Genomic DNA, 15,390 nt, shown 5'->3' on the forward strand with positions numbered 1-15,390 from the left:
GAACGTGCATAACTATCGTATCTAGTACATATGTCATCTATATGAAAATACTGATCAATTTAGACTTTGGGAAATGAATTGTGAGAGTGTGTGTGTTTAGGTATCTTTTGCTCCTGATTTTAACAACTGAATATGCAGAAGATATATTTGTCAATAATTTTTTTTCCTGATAGTTTAGAATATATAAAAAGAGTGGTATTTACTAAAATTTAATATTAAAGGAAAAATGTGATCCAGATATGACATCTTGAAACTGAAGAGTCTACAAATGATGTGATTTTTTTGCTTTATCATATTCTAAAATTTCAGTTAGTTCTATTAAAACTAATAGATGCAAATTGCTTTTTGGTTATATTGCATATTTTACAAAACAAATATTTGATTTTTTACCAAAATGTATTGCTTATTTTGCTAATACTTTATTGAATATAGCTACAAGCTCAGTTATGTAATTAATTTACAACTGATACTTTTTCTAAACCAGAAAAGAGAAATTAAGAATTAAAGAAAACCACATACATGGAATATAGTTTTTCTAAAATTAATGAAAGTACATACTTTTTAATTTTTCTATGAATTGCCTTTTATGTTCTTTACTTTATCATGTTTATTATTAATATTAGAATAAGAATTAGTAATGTTATGCAATGGAATTATGCCTTTTTAAATACACAGTAATTGCTATTTTTGCCCAACATTGTACAGGATTAATCTACATTGAAATTACCATATATTTCATCGCCGTATAACAGTAACTCTCATTTGTCTCAGGTGTGCTTATACTCTAAAAATTATTAAGAACCCCAAAAAGATTTTGTGGGATTTATCAACATGTGCCATATTTAAATTTTTTTAATGTTTTGTTTATTTTTGAGAGAGAGCGACAGATAGAATGTGAGTAGCACTGGGCCAGAGAGAGAGGGAGACACAGAATCTGAATCAGGCTCCAGGCTCCAAGCTGTCAGCACAACCTGACGTGGGCTCGAACCCACGAAACGTGAGATCATGACCTGAACCAAAATCAGTTGCTCAACTGACTGAGCCATCCAGGTGCCCCAATATTTGCCCTATTTAAAATAAAACTGAGAACTGTTTTTTACATCTGCATTTGTTACTTAATTTAAAAATAACCAGAATAGGCACATTACATGTTTACGTCAATCATATTTCAATTCAAGATAAGTATCTTTTCCAAAACAAAAATGAAAAGAATGCCTTGTATTTTGTTTTTTAGAAATCTTTTTAATATCTGGTCTATTAGCAGAAATTATTTGGATTCTCAAATCTACTTCTTTATTCAATATTTTGGATTACATTATTTTGGTTGATGGATATGAAGAACTCTGGCCTCACTTAAGTGTGTGGTTGGAAAAGGGAAGCTATTTCTAATAGCCTTTGCAGATTAAAGTGGATGCTCTTTTTTGATACTACACAAAAACTTCACAAGTTAGTTTTGATGTTGAATTAATTGTTGTATTGTGTAGCATTAAAATTCATTGCTTCACCTCGTTCTTATAATGGGTCCTTTTCATCCAGGCAATGTTTAACAAGCATTGATCATTTGAGTTAGATCTTCCAAATGTTACATTTTATTATAAACTATCAAAAAATCACATTTATTTTTATTGCTACTGATCTCATTAGAAGTCATTAAACTTGGAGAAACTTTAAAGCTTACAGTAATGGATTGAAGCTTTCCAAAATTCTATTTTTTTTTTTTTTACTTGTAAACTCAGATTTCATCATTACCAACAGATCCTGTCAGTTGTTTTCCCTTGAAGTAACAATTCAGGTTCATTGCATGTGTATATGCGTGGGTGTGGGGATGTGTGTGTGTGTGTGTGTGTGTGTGTGTGTGTTTCAAAAAATATATGCCAGACATAACAGATGTGATTAACATTTATGTCAGTCACTCCAGTAAAGAGGTGTTCCATGAAAAAGTGGCTAGTTCAGTGATCTTGTAGAACCCCTAAAAGTGCCTAAAGACCTTCAAACATCCATGGATCACATTTTGAGAACCACTGCTGTATAGGAGTCTTTTGCAATAAATACACCACACTAAATTTATACATTCTACAGTTGATGGGCATTTGGGTTGTCTATGATCAGTCCAGTGTGTTTTCATCAACATTCTTGCAGAAGTTCACTTGTACATACTTATCTGGAAGTTTCTCTAAGGTTTATCAGCATTTAAAACTTTAATTTTTTCTCTTTTTGCTGAGTAAGTTGCATGATTTCCTATTTGGCTCCTGGTTAGAAGTATATCTCTGAAATTATAAACCAATGAGTTGCTTTAGTTATATCTGCTTACCATGTATATCTCATTTGCATTGCAATTGGATAACATTTTCTGTATGAATTGAATCCTTTGAGATTCTCAAGATTTGTTTTATGGGTCAGATATTGTGATTTTTTATTATGTGCCTAGTTTTCTTATGAAGGAAAATATATTATTTTTCTATTCCTAATCCAAATTAACACAAACTGAATATGCATTATTATCTCATAGTTATGTGGGGGTTGGTAGACTATAGCTCAACTGGTTCTCTGCTTGGAGTCTCATGAAGCTGAAATCAAAGTGTTAGCTGGGCTGCATTGCTTCTAGAACCTCTGGAGCTATATCTGCTCTCACTTCCAAATTTATAAAGCTGTTGCCAGATTTAAATTCCATGCAGTTGTAGGACTAAGGTCACGTTGGCTTGGGGTCATTCTCAGGTTTTAGAGATTGCCTGCATTTCTCAGTTTGTGGCCCCTTCCTGCTTTTTCAGAGTCAGCAAGGGCAGTGCGAGTTCTCTTTCTTCAAATATCTTTAGTCTTTCCTTCCACCTCATCCTTCTGTTGCCTCTTCTTCTGCCTCCAGATGGAGAGAGTTCTCAACTTTTACATGCTCATGTAATTAGTTTGTGTTCAAATTGATAATTCAGATATTTTCCTATTATAACATCTGTCTCAATCCCATTTGTAGAGTTATTTTTGCCGTGCAATTTAACATATTCATCCATTCCCAGAGAACCATTATTCTAGGATCACTCTGGCTACTGTAATGAGTATTTATCATTGGCTAGGAGCAGCATTTAGTATATCTTTTAGATAGATTTGTTAATCATGTTCAAGTGTTCTCTTTGCTAACTATAATTTAAAAATCTGATAGACTAGTTGATGAAAGAGATATGCTAAAATCTCACAATATGATTGTAGTTTTTATAGTTTTCCTTATAGTTATGTCCATTTTAAAATATATTTGGGGGCTACATTATTAGGTGTGTACAGTTTAAATGATTATATTTCCTAGTAAATTGAATATTTTGTCTTTATGAAGTGCTACTATATTTCTAATAATCTGATCGTAAACTTTATCTTGATATTCATAAATCTATAACTTAATTTATTAGAATTAATCTAGATCATCTTTTAATCTTCAATGTTTTTGTATCCTTGTTTGTTAAAATATGTCACGTATAACCAGAATATACTAGGCTATAGTTTCAAATACATAAAAGATTACATGGGGAACTGGGGTGGCTCAGTTGGTTGAACGTCCAAGTCTTGATTTAAGATTTTTTTTTAATTTTTAATGTTTATTTTTGAGAGAGAACACAAGTGGGGGAGGGGGCAAAGAAGGAGGCAGAGAATCTGAAACAGGCTGCTTTCTGTCAGTGCAAAGCCCGACGTGGGACTCAAACCCGTGAACCATGAGATCATGACCTGAGCCAAAGTCAGACACTCAACTGACTGAGCCACCCAGGCACCCCTAAAATATGCCATTTATACCAACATATACTAGGCTATGCTTTTATATACATCAAAGATTACAGATAAATAAGATCTTAAAAAACAAAAGAAATTGCCACAGCCATTCCAGCCTTCAGCAACCACCACCCTGACCAGTCAGCAGCCGTCAACATTAGTGGCAAGACCCTCGACTAGCACAAGATTATGACTCACTGAAAGCTCAGAGATTGGTTAGAATTTTTAAATAATAAAGCGTTTTTAAATTAAAATATTTAATGTCCATTTTTTACATAATGCATACTTAATAGATTACAATATAGGGTAAACACAGTTTTATATGCACTGGGAAATGAAAGAAGTTCATTTGACTTGCTTTATTGTGGTATTCACTTTATTTCAGTGGTCTATAACCAAAACCCCAATAAATTTCTGTTGTATGTCTATACTTTTAAGACTTCATTTTGTAAGTTAGTATTTCTGTGTGTAGTTATTTATTAAGCATCTTTCTTTCTCCTTTGGATGCTAACCTTTCTGAAGTCATTCCTTGTAACTCACTAGTTTATCAGCAGTGCTTTCATGAAGTATCTATCATGTAGGAGGGCCCTCAGTAAACAGCTGCTAAGTTCATGAATTTGGGTGGTAGGAGAATGTGAATGCCATCAGAGCACTTGCTTTTTCAAACAAAAAAACTGTGTTCTTAGAACAGCATTCTCAAAAATCATAAAAATGTCAAGGGACTCCAATTGTTAAGAAAATTCAGGTAGTCTACATAGACATTCCTGTTGAATAAGACATAATTTTCACCATAATAGTAACCTCAAAAGTTGAAGGGAGATCATGTATCTTAGGCACCTCTATTTGAAGTATTTTTCAGGATATAACTATATAGTTTTAAAACTTACTTTTCAGGTAAAGCTAATATGATTTTTATCTTTAATATTAACTATGAATTATAATATTTAAATATACATGTATTGTACTTGAAATTAACATGTTTTCTAGGTAATCTAAAAATCACAGTCTTTTATGGATAAGTATGATCTTTTTCCATCAATCATTTGTACTGATTCAGATACTTGTGAAATTTGGTGTTTTGCATATATTGTTAAATCATTGAATTATAAATTATATTTCCTCGTATTGATGTATTTTAAAACTGCATAGTGAATGGCATTTTATGTTCCTTTGAAAAGAATACCATAGTGAAACTCTATTTTCTCTGACTTACAATTGAAGAAATCACAGTTCGAAAATGATCAGTAAATAGTTCAAATTCATACTGCTGGTGAGCAGTGGAGCAAAGAAGTAAACCCATAACTTCTAACTCCAGTGCATTTCTTTTCCAGTAGTGATTTTTACCATAAGTAATGTGATTTTTTCATGAGGGCAGTACATATTTAATTCATTTTTGTTTCTTCACAATGCCTGTATAAATTTCTTAACAGATATTTGGAATAGATAAGAATATAATTTTACCCACATGATGGCTTTAAGTAGTTGATACTGGTAAAAACTGTGTCACAGTTTTAAGGTCATTAAATTAAAGGCCAGGAAGGTAATGTGGAATGCCCATCTGTACTTGTTGATGCACTTACAGCTAATATCACTAGTGGTTAGCAAAGAGATTTTCCTAGTGGAAAACTAAGTAAGATTAGTCAGCAAATATATCAGGGGAAAATCCTAGAATGATGCAATGTAAATTTCCTTCAGATATTATTTTTTTTAATGTTAAAAATTGAGAAAAATTGGCTGAGGATTGAAATGTATTAATTTTTAAAATTTTTAAAAATGTTTGTTTATTTTTGAGAGAGAGACAGAGTGTGAGTGGGGGTGGGACAGAGACAGAGGGAGACACAAATACAAAGTAGGCTCCAGGCTCTGAGCTGTCAACACAGAGCCTGACGTGGGGCTCTAACCCATGAACTGTTAGATCATGACCTGAGCCAAAGTCGGATGCTTAACCGACTAAGTCACCCAGGTGCTCATGAAATTTATTAATTTTAAGTAGTGACTTTGTTTTATGCTATCAAAACAATCACCATTTTCTACCATCATAAGTTTAGCACATATGCATGTAAACTCAGATTAAAGAACAATCATTTCCTCTTAAGACATTTAGCTTAATGAAAAATTAATAACATTTCCTCTGTTTTTCATATTTCACTGTTATTTGGTGAATATTTCTCATGGCCCAGGGCTAGTTTATGGCCATTTTTTTCCAGTAGATCCTCTTATGTGACAGAATGGCACACATGTTGTTTATTTTTCATCCTACATTTTATAGTTTCTAATGTATAGCATCATTCTCCCTGCTTCCTAATCATACATACACCTCAAATATATTTTAACATTTTATTATTTACTAGGCAAAGCATTTATCAGAGGCTGTTGTATGTTTTAAAAATCATGCACTTGAAATGAGTGACCCTGTTACTTCTTATGGTCCCTTTTAGATGAAAGCAAACATTTAAGCATTTCCACTTACAAAGATTCAGAAACATTAATGATGTCTCACACTGTATAGAGTAACTAGATTTAGGGAGAATTACTTAACGAACTTATATCTTTCCATCAATGACTAACAGGAAACATACTAAAATAATTATTTGGTAATTAATGCAAAATTGGTTTAAATTTAAATTACAAGAAAGTAATTTATAATGTCAATGCATATGCTCTTTGAATAATGGTCTGTTTAAGAATTAAAAAAAATAATGACAGTGTACCATTTTATAGTACAACGTAATGGAAACTCTTAAAGCATCATGGATAAGAATAATACCTGTCTCATTATATAAATGTTTACCAACTTCTTTTTTTTTCAGTATATGAAATTTATTGTCAAATTGGTTTCCATACAACACCCAGTGCTCATCCCAAAAGGTGCCCTCTTCAATACCCATCACCTACCCTCTCGTCCCTCCCACCCCTCATCAACCCTCAGTTTGTTCTCAGTTTTTAAGAGTCTCTTATGCTTTGGCTCTCTCCCACTCTAACCTCTTTTTTTTTTTCCTTCCCCTCCCCCATGGGTTTCTGTTAAGTTTCTCAGGATCCACATAAGAGTGAAAACATACGGTATCTGTCTTTCTCTGTATGGCTTATTTCACTTAGCATCACACTCTCCAGTTCCATCAACTTTGCTACAAAGGGCCGTATTTCATTCTTACTCATTGCCACGTAGTACTCCATTGTGTATATAAACCACAATTTCTTTATCCATTCATCAGTTGATGGACATTTAGGCTCTTGCCATAATTTGGCTATTGTTGAGAGTGCTGCTATAAACATTGGGGTACAAGTGCCCCTATGCATCAGTACTCCTGTATCCCTTGGGTAAATTCCTAGCAGTGCTACTGCTGGGTCATAGGGTAGGTCTATTTTTAATTTTTTGAGGAACCTCTACACTGTTTTCCAGAGTGGCTGCACCAATTTGCATTCCCACCAACAGTGCAAAAGGGTTCCCGTTTCTCCACATCCTCTCCAGCATCTATAGTCTCCTGATTTGTTCATTTTGGCCACTCTGACTGGCATGAGGTGATATCTGAGTGTGGTTTTGATTTGTATTTCCCTGATGAGGAGTGACGTTGAGCATCTTTTCATGTGCCTGTTGGCCATCCAGATGTCTTCTTTAGAGAAGTGTCTATTCATGTTTTCTGCCCATTTCTTCACTGGGTTATTTGTTTTTCAGGTGTGGAGTTTGGTGAGCTCTTGATAGAGTTTGGATCCTAGCCCTTTGTCCGATATGTCATTTGCAAATATCTTTTCCCATTCTGTTGGTTGCCTTTTAGTTTTGTTGGTTGTTTCCTTTGCTGTGCAGAAGCTTTTTATCTTCATAAGGTCCCAGTAATTCATTTTTGCTTTTAATTTCCTTGCCTTTGGGGATGTGTCGAGTAAGAGATTGCTACGGCTGAGGTCAGAGAGGTCTTTTCCTGCTTTCTCCTCTAGGGTTTTGATGGTTACAAAATCAATGTACAGAAATCAGTTGCATTTTTATACACTAACAATGAAGCAACAGAAAGACAAATAAAGAAACTGATCCCATTCACAACTGCACCAAGAAGCATCAAATACCTAGGAATAAATCTAATCAAAGATGTAAAAGATCTCTATGCTGAAAACTATAGAAAGCTTATGAAGGTAATTGAAGAAGATATAAAGAAATGGAAAGACATTCCCTGCTCATGGATTGGAAGAATAAATATTGTCAAAATGTCAATACAATGTCATACCCAAAGCTATGTACACATTCAATGTAATCCCATTCAAAATTGCACCAGCATTCTTCTCGAAAGTAGAACAAGCAATCCTAAAATTCATATGGAATCACAAAAGGCCCCGAATAGCCAAAGTAATTTTGAAGAAGAAGACCAAAGCAGGAGGCAGCACAATCCCAGACTTTAGCCTCTACTACAAAGCTGTCATCATCAAGACAGCATGGCATTGGCACAAAAACAGACACATAGACCAATGGAATAGAATAGAAACCCCAGAACTAGACCCACAAACGTATGGCCAGCTAATCTTTGACAAAGCAGGAAAGAGCATCCAATGGAAAAAAGACAGTCTCTTTAAAATTTTTTTTTTAAGTTTTATTTATTTTTGAGACAGAGAGAGACAGAGCATGAACGGGGGAGGGTCAGAGAGAGAGGGAGACACAGAATCGGAAGCAGGCTCCAGGCTCTGAGCCATCAGCCCAGAGCCCGACGCGGGGCTCGAACTCACGGACCGCGAGATCGTGACCTGAGCCGAAGTCGGACGCTTAACCGGCTGAGCCACCCAGGCGCCCCAAGACAGTCTCTTTAACAAATGGTGCTGGGAGAACTGGACAGCAACATGCAGAAGGTTGAAACTAGACCACTTTCTCACACCATTCACAAAAATAAACTCAAAATGGATAAAGGACCTGAATGTGAGACATATGTTTACCAACTTCTAACGAGGTGTTATTTCTAGGAGACTGAGAGTCAAGAATGAGTGGATCTGTACTACAACAATGTAGTCAAATGCTCCTTAAATACACACACACACACATATATAGTTAACATTTTTTATTTTTGTATGTTTATTTTGAGACAGAGCATGAGCAGGGGAGGGGCAAAGAGAACGGGAGAGAGAATCCCAAGGAGGTTCCACACTGTCCGTGCAGAGCCCAGTGCTGGGCCTGAACCCACAAACCATGAGATCATGACCTGAGTGGAAATCAAGAGTCAGAGGCATAACTGACTGAGTCACTCAGGTGCCCCAAAAGCCATATTTTTAAGTTAAAAGGCTATTCTCTTATTACTGCTTATAACGAGTTTGGGTGGAAACAGACATGGGGAGTAGAAAAAGATAAAGAGAGCAAGCTTTCTTTTAAAATAAAAGTGGTAACATTACCCCAAATCCCCAGCTTTGTGATGGTTAAATTAGAGAATTCATGTGGAATGGCCTGGTATATTTTCTGGAATCTAAGAAATAGCCACTAAGTGTTAGTTTCATTAGTACTATGACTCCAAATCCACTGCCCTTTCATTTGCATTCTATGTCATGCTATAGCTAAGATAAATTGTATTATAGAACCAGCATTCTCATGATGATTTCTCATTACTCACAGTAAGAAATTTAGATCAAAGTATCTTACAATTTTACTTTGTTCTTATAAACAAAGGTTATACAGTTCTTAAAAATGATCCAGGTGATATACAGGGAATTCTTTGCTGAAGTGAACTGTTAATCTATTTAATTTCAAAATGAATGGGAAAACCTCAGGAACAAGCAGATATTTAAAATAATGACTGTTCTGTGATAATAAATCATGTATACCCTATTGATACTGGGGTACATGAAGCACAGCCCGATAATTCATGGTTGCATCAAGATGTCACTAATTGTAATATCAAAGGAAAAGATGGCTGTGGCAATATTTGAATAATTATATCATTTGTTGCAATTAAATGAGCAGAAACTTCTCTCAAATATAAAATTCCTGAAAATGGCATCTTATGTGAGAAAGCAAATTCACAATGTTAGGAACATCTGTTAGGTATAGACGCAGATATGGAAATGAGTACATACGTTGATATACATACGGATATGGATAGGGATTAGGGTAGATATGGATATGACTATGAACATAGTAAAGTTATAGATATAAAGGTAGGTGACCAGCTTTCATTTCCACTCTTTCATATTCTTTCCACTGTATTGAATGAAGTACCTGTAAATCTTGGAAACTTGCCAGAATACTTCTCTTGCCAACATTGTTTTCTGATAGATTTTGCCACTTCCGTAAGATTTAGATAGTGGATTAAAAGTGTTAGTTATTATTATGTCTTGACAGGTAGGTGCATGGACTTTAACAGGTGTTAGAGGTGAGATTTTTCCATCAGCTTACTAGAATTTTTGTTTAAAGCAGTTGTTTTGATCTTACAAACAATTGAGCTCATCACTGCAAATTTCTGATTTCTGAAAGGTAGTGAAGTTTTCCCTGACCTTCATTCCTTGGTCTGAAATTATTATTCTTGTTATTACATATTTACATGCTTTAAGTATTTTAGGTTTTTTCCCTTACTTTCTGAACCTTAGAGATGCACAAATATTGTATAACCACTATTCCATCGAGAAAACTTTTTCTTCCCTCAAAAAGTTTGAACAGGTTCTCAACTCACTGTATCTAGAGTTACTCCATTTACATAAAACTCATTCTCTACTGTGATGTTAGAGTTTCATCTTTAGGATCAACATTTTACCCAGGACCATGTAATATGTTACTAGAAAGTTTTTTCAAAATCAGTCTTTGCAATTTTTTTCCACTGTCTTCTGCCAATATTGCCAAACTTGCATAATGTCCCTTCTTTCTGATTTTATTTTATTTATTTGTTCACTGAGCCACTTATCTTTGGTAGTATAAATGATCATAATTCCAATGACAGTGTAATTGAACCTGAAAAGTTTTGAAGTATAGTGAATTTATGGTGGGCAATTAATGAATGCTAGACATGTAAATCTATTTTATGAGGTCCCCATCTTGCGTAATTACCTGCAGTTGTTCATGAACATATTTTCCAAAGTTGGGGTTTTATGAAGCAGCTGAAGTTAGTGACCGTAAGCTTGGATTCTAGGGTATACAACTGGAAAACACATATTTCACTGCTTGTCAGTAATGTGATATTGGGTAAGGTATTTTATCTCAATAAATTCAGGGTAAGATGAGGTTAATCCAAGGAATTATCCCATAGCTATTTTGTGAGGATTAAGTGGGATAATGCTTATAAAAATTTAGCAAGTGCTTCACACATGATAAATACTATTTCTACCATAATTATTTTGGTGATAAAGCTACCCAGGGCTCATCTTATTGGCATAAACACATTAAATGATAACTCTGGTGTTGGACTCCCTGGAGTAAATCTCTGTGTGGCCATTTGCTATTGTGTGACATAGGGCAAGTTAGTTCCCTCCCTATCTGCTTTCTCACTGGCAAAATATGAATGAAAATAGTACCTACAACCTTAAGTTTTTGTCAGTTTTAAGTAAGTGAATCCAAGCACATCACTTGGAACAATGCCTGGTATTTAGCAAGTACTACAGAAGTGTTTGCTGTTATTGTTATTCACTCTTAATAACAAACATGAGAATTAGAAAGTTCTTTCATAACCAACCAGAATTTTCTTCCTATAGCACCTAATTATTAATACTTACAATAGACTTGGATTTTGTAACTAAGTGTAATTCTTCAAGTATATGCTATTATGCTCTTCTCAATTGCTCCCCCGCCAAGTTTAACATTCCTAAGGCTTTTATTTTGGATATAAAATTAGTAAAGACCCATTACATAATGTTTGCTTAAGGTAAATGTAAGAGTAAGAAAGAGATGAGAACTTTATTATATCCCCTAATCACTGATAAAACTTTCCAATTAGGAAGAAAGGGGAGAAAAAAGGAGAAAGAACGGAAGAGATGGGATGAGACCATATTTGTCCTTAGAAACCTGAAATTCTTGATATTAAGCGAAGTGATTCCCTCCATCCGCTATAAACACTGCTGTCTTTTCCTTGTACCTTCCAAAGACCTCTGACACGCCATATTATACTACCTTGACGTTTGAATTTTACTGTAATTCTTATGGTCCTCTACATTCACTAAGGAAGAAAAAGAAAAACATGATTCTACAAATGTATATTTTGTATTCTTCCATGTTAACAACTGTTTGATCCATTTATCCAATACACATAGATAAGGATTTAACTCAAAACTAGTGGCTTTTTGTGTTTCCCAGAAAGATATTACTGATTATCTCTCAGTTTAGCAAAACATGAAAATTATATGACATGTTTTTTATATATAATACATGTGTATGTTGGAAGTATAGAATTTTGTCTTTTTTTTCCTAGGCATTAAAAGGTTTGTTCTTTTTTTAAAAAAACATTTTTTTAAGGTGTATTCATTTTTTAGAGACAGAGCATGAATGGGGGATGGGTAGAGAGAGGGGGAGACACAGAATCCAAAGCAGGCTCCAGGCTCTGAGCTGTCAGCACAGAGCCCGATGCAAGGCTTGAACCTGTGAGCTGTGAGATCATGTCCTGAGCTGAAGTCAGACGCTCAACCAACTGAGCCACCCAGGTGCCCCAAAAGGTTTGTTCTTAAAAGAGAAATGACCATACACTTAATCAATGTCCCTACAGAGATATCTAATATAGATATACTTATTCTGTATTCTTTATAGTCCAGAGATGAAGACAAATTTTTATTTAACCTAAACTGATCATAAAAAAGATTTTGATATTTGATGCTACTCACCAGTTTTATGGATTTAGATAAAGTATTAAATTGTACAAAAAGTAAATAAAACACTGTAGTTGGAGAGTTTTAAATAAAGCTTTATGCTGGTAATGATTAAATATGTTTTTATAAAGATACTATACAGTCTAACCTAGATAGTCTAAAAATTAGAAAAGTGTGGGCTCTTTGACAGAGTAGTTTTAGTTCTGCTTCTAAGTCAATACTTTGTTTTAAAAGATACTGAATAGATGCAATTGAGACTATACCAATTACTCTAACAAAGTGTACATAATCGTTAATTTTATCCATTGTGCCCAACATCACTTTCTTATAAATTTTCACAACTGTCTTTGAGATAATGATCTCTTTATATATATATACATATATCAATACAACTGGTAAATGATGTAGCCTTTTGAAAACTTTGTCTATTTTAGGTTAAATAAAATTATAATCTGTCTCTGTATATATGATATGATATATGATAAAGAAAATATCATTAAAAAATTGTAAAATTTTACATTTCGTAACACTGAAGATGATTAAATGTGATACATGTTAGCAAACATAATTAGATGATGGTATAAATATTCTGTTTTACTTTAGAGATAATATCTTTATGTACCTTGGTGTTCCACATTCAATATCCTAGGGATCCTTAAGTAAACTCTACATTCAACATGGGACTTGAACTCACAACCCTGAATCAAGAGTTGCATGCTCTACCGCCGAGCCAGCCAGGCTCCCCAATATCCTAGGGATTCTTGAGTGATATTTACTAACATGGAGAATAATAATTACTTATACTTTAATGATATACAAATATATAAATATAGAAATGTATATAATTTAGTTTTTAAAAAAACATGGAAATATGATTTGAAGTTGTGCTAGATATGCACTATATCTCATCTGTTTTAAACATACAAATTTCCTGTAATAGTTTTTCCTATTATCAAGAAATTAATAGTACAGTATTAAAATTGATTAGAATACAGTAGCACCAGAAAATTCCAATCATTTAACCGTTTCTTGATAAGTATGGTAGAAACTCATTTGGACGATTGAAATACATTTTATTTTTAACACCCAATTGAAGGAGAATGTTTTAGAATCACATTCCTTTAAAAGTTAATGAAGTTACTATGTGAGAAGCTAAACTAAGTTAACCATTGATCATACCTGGAATGAATATAAATTATTGAATTCTTTCTATAAGGCTAATAGATAGCCATGTGTCTATTTTTTCTAATTTGGGGCTCTTTGGAGAGACTTTGTTAACAATTGCACTGGGAAAATAGGCAAAAAATAAGCAAGATTGTTCAGGGACTTGAGATACTTGTTCCCCTACCAATAGCCATGGAGACATCAGATGCTATGGAGTATAGCAAAGAAAGATAAATCATTGTCTGTGTCCAAAGTGGTATATCACCATCTATAAACTATGGGTTCTCTAACCAAAGGAATACATCTTATCTGAAATAAGTATGTATTCTAATATGAAAAACACAAAGAAAAGAAAATAAATATCAATAGACAAATGCCAATGAGTATGTTTTAGTGAAAATAATAGAAAAGGAAAAAACAGTACTTGCTTATTTACATCTCCAGTTCTCACGCTTCTACTACTACATAGACAAAATTAGAATGATAGCATGATTGAAGCAAATACCTAGTTAGTTTTAAGAATCAGCGTTTATCATATTCATAACTATTAATTTATCCTAGGTATCAAATTCATAATGCTTGCCTCAAAAGGACTAAGTTTATTTGTATATTTTGAGAGAGAAAGAGAGAGTGGAGGAGCAAGAGAGAGATGGAGAGAGAGAATTCAAAGCAGGCTCTACTCTGTCAGTGCAGAGCCCAATGCTGGTTCAATACCAAGAACCATCAGATCATGACCTGAGTGGAGATCAGGAGTCGAATGATTAACCAGCTGAGCCACCCAAGAGCCCCTTCAAAAATGATTTTTTAATAATTATCACATAACATAAATATCGTTATTATTTCTTTTTTAAAATATTTATTTACTTATTTATTTGAGAGAGAGAGAGAGAGAGGAAGAGTGAGAATCCCAAGCAGGCCATTTTGATGGAATATCATTGGAATAATAGAAATAGTTTATTTTTTATATTGAGTGAAGTAAGATGAGAAGAAAAGTAAAGTAATTGAAAGAGAAGACCATGCAAATATAATGCTAAATAAACACATACATAAATTATTGCATGAAAAAGTTCATAAAATAATTTATATTCCAAATATTGCCATGGTCTTACTTAAACGATGAGAAATTATTTGAGAAAGAATTGAATAATGTAAGTTTTTCAACATTAGATCAACAAAGATATAGATAAAACAGAAAAATATTCATCAACTAAGTACTGGTAAACATATTCAGAAATTATATTCTATGAAGACCAAACTTTCTGTACATTGAAACCAGATGATTATATGGAGGAGTTTAATCAATTATTTTTATTTTCATTAGTCCTGTAGGATAGAGAAAGGAATGGACTTATTTTACATATTAAAATATTTGCTGATTTTGTGGAGAATTTAGAATATTCTTGTAAATGTGACAAAAATGTAACTTTTGAGAGCATATGAGGATGGCATGCTATTAAATTTCATAGTTTTATTCATGGTAGACTTAAATTTTATTTTTTTAACGTTTATTTTATTTTTGAGACAGGGAGAGACAGCATGAATGGGGGAGGGTCAGAGAGAGAGGGAGACACAGAATCGGAAGCAGGCTCCAGGCTCTGAGCTGTCAGCACAGAGCCTGACCCCGGGCTTGAACTCACGGACTGCGAGATCATGACCTGAGCCGAAGTCGGATGCTTAACTGACTGAGCCACCCAGGCGCCCCGGTAGAATTAAATTTTAGATAGTAACATT

General features: G+C 33.8%; 1 protein-coding gene across 6 annotated transcripts in view; it reads right to left on the minus strand.

Moving 5' to 3' along the window:
* CSMD3 (CUB and Sushi multiple domains 3) overlaps positions 1–15,390 on the minus strand; it is a 1,247,213-nt gene that overhangs the window by 1,053,573 nt on the left and 178,250 nt on the right. The window lies entirely within an intron of this gene.

This window comes from Panthera pardus, unplaced genomic scaffold (assembly GCF_024362965.1).
Source record: "Panthera pardus isolate Hobbes unplaced genomic scaffold, ASM2436296v1 HiC_scaffold_7, whole genome shotgun sequence".
In the NCBI taxonomy this organism is placed as follows: domain Eukaryota; kingdom Metazoa; phylum Chordata; class Mammalia; order Carnivora; family Felidae; genus Panthera; species Panthera pardus.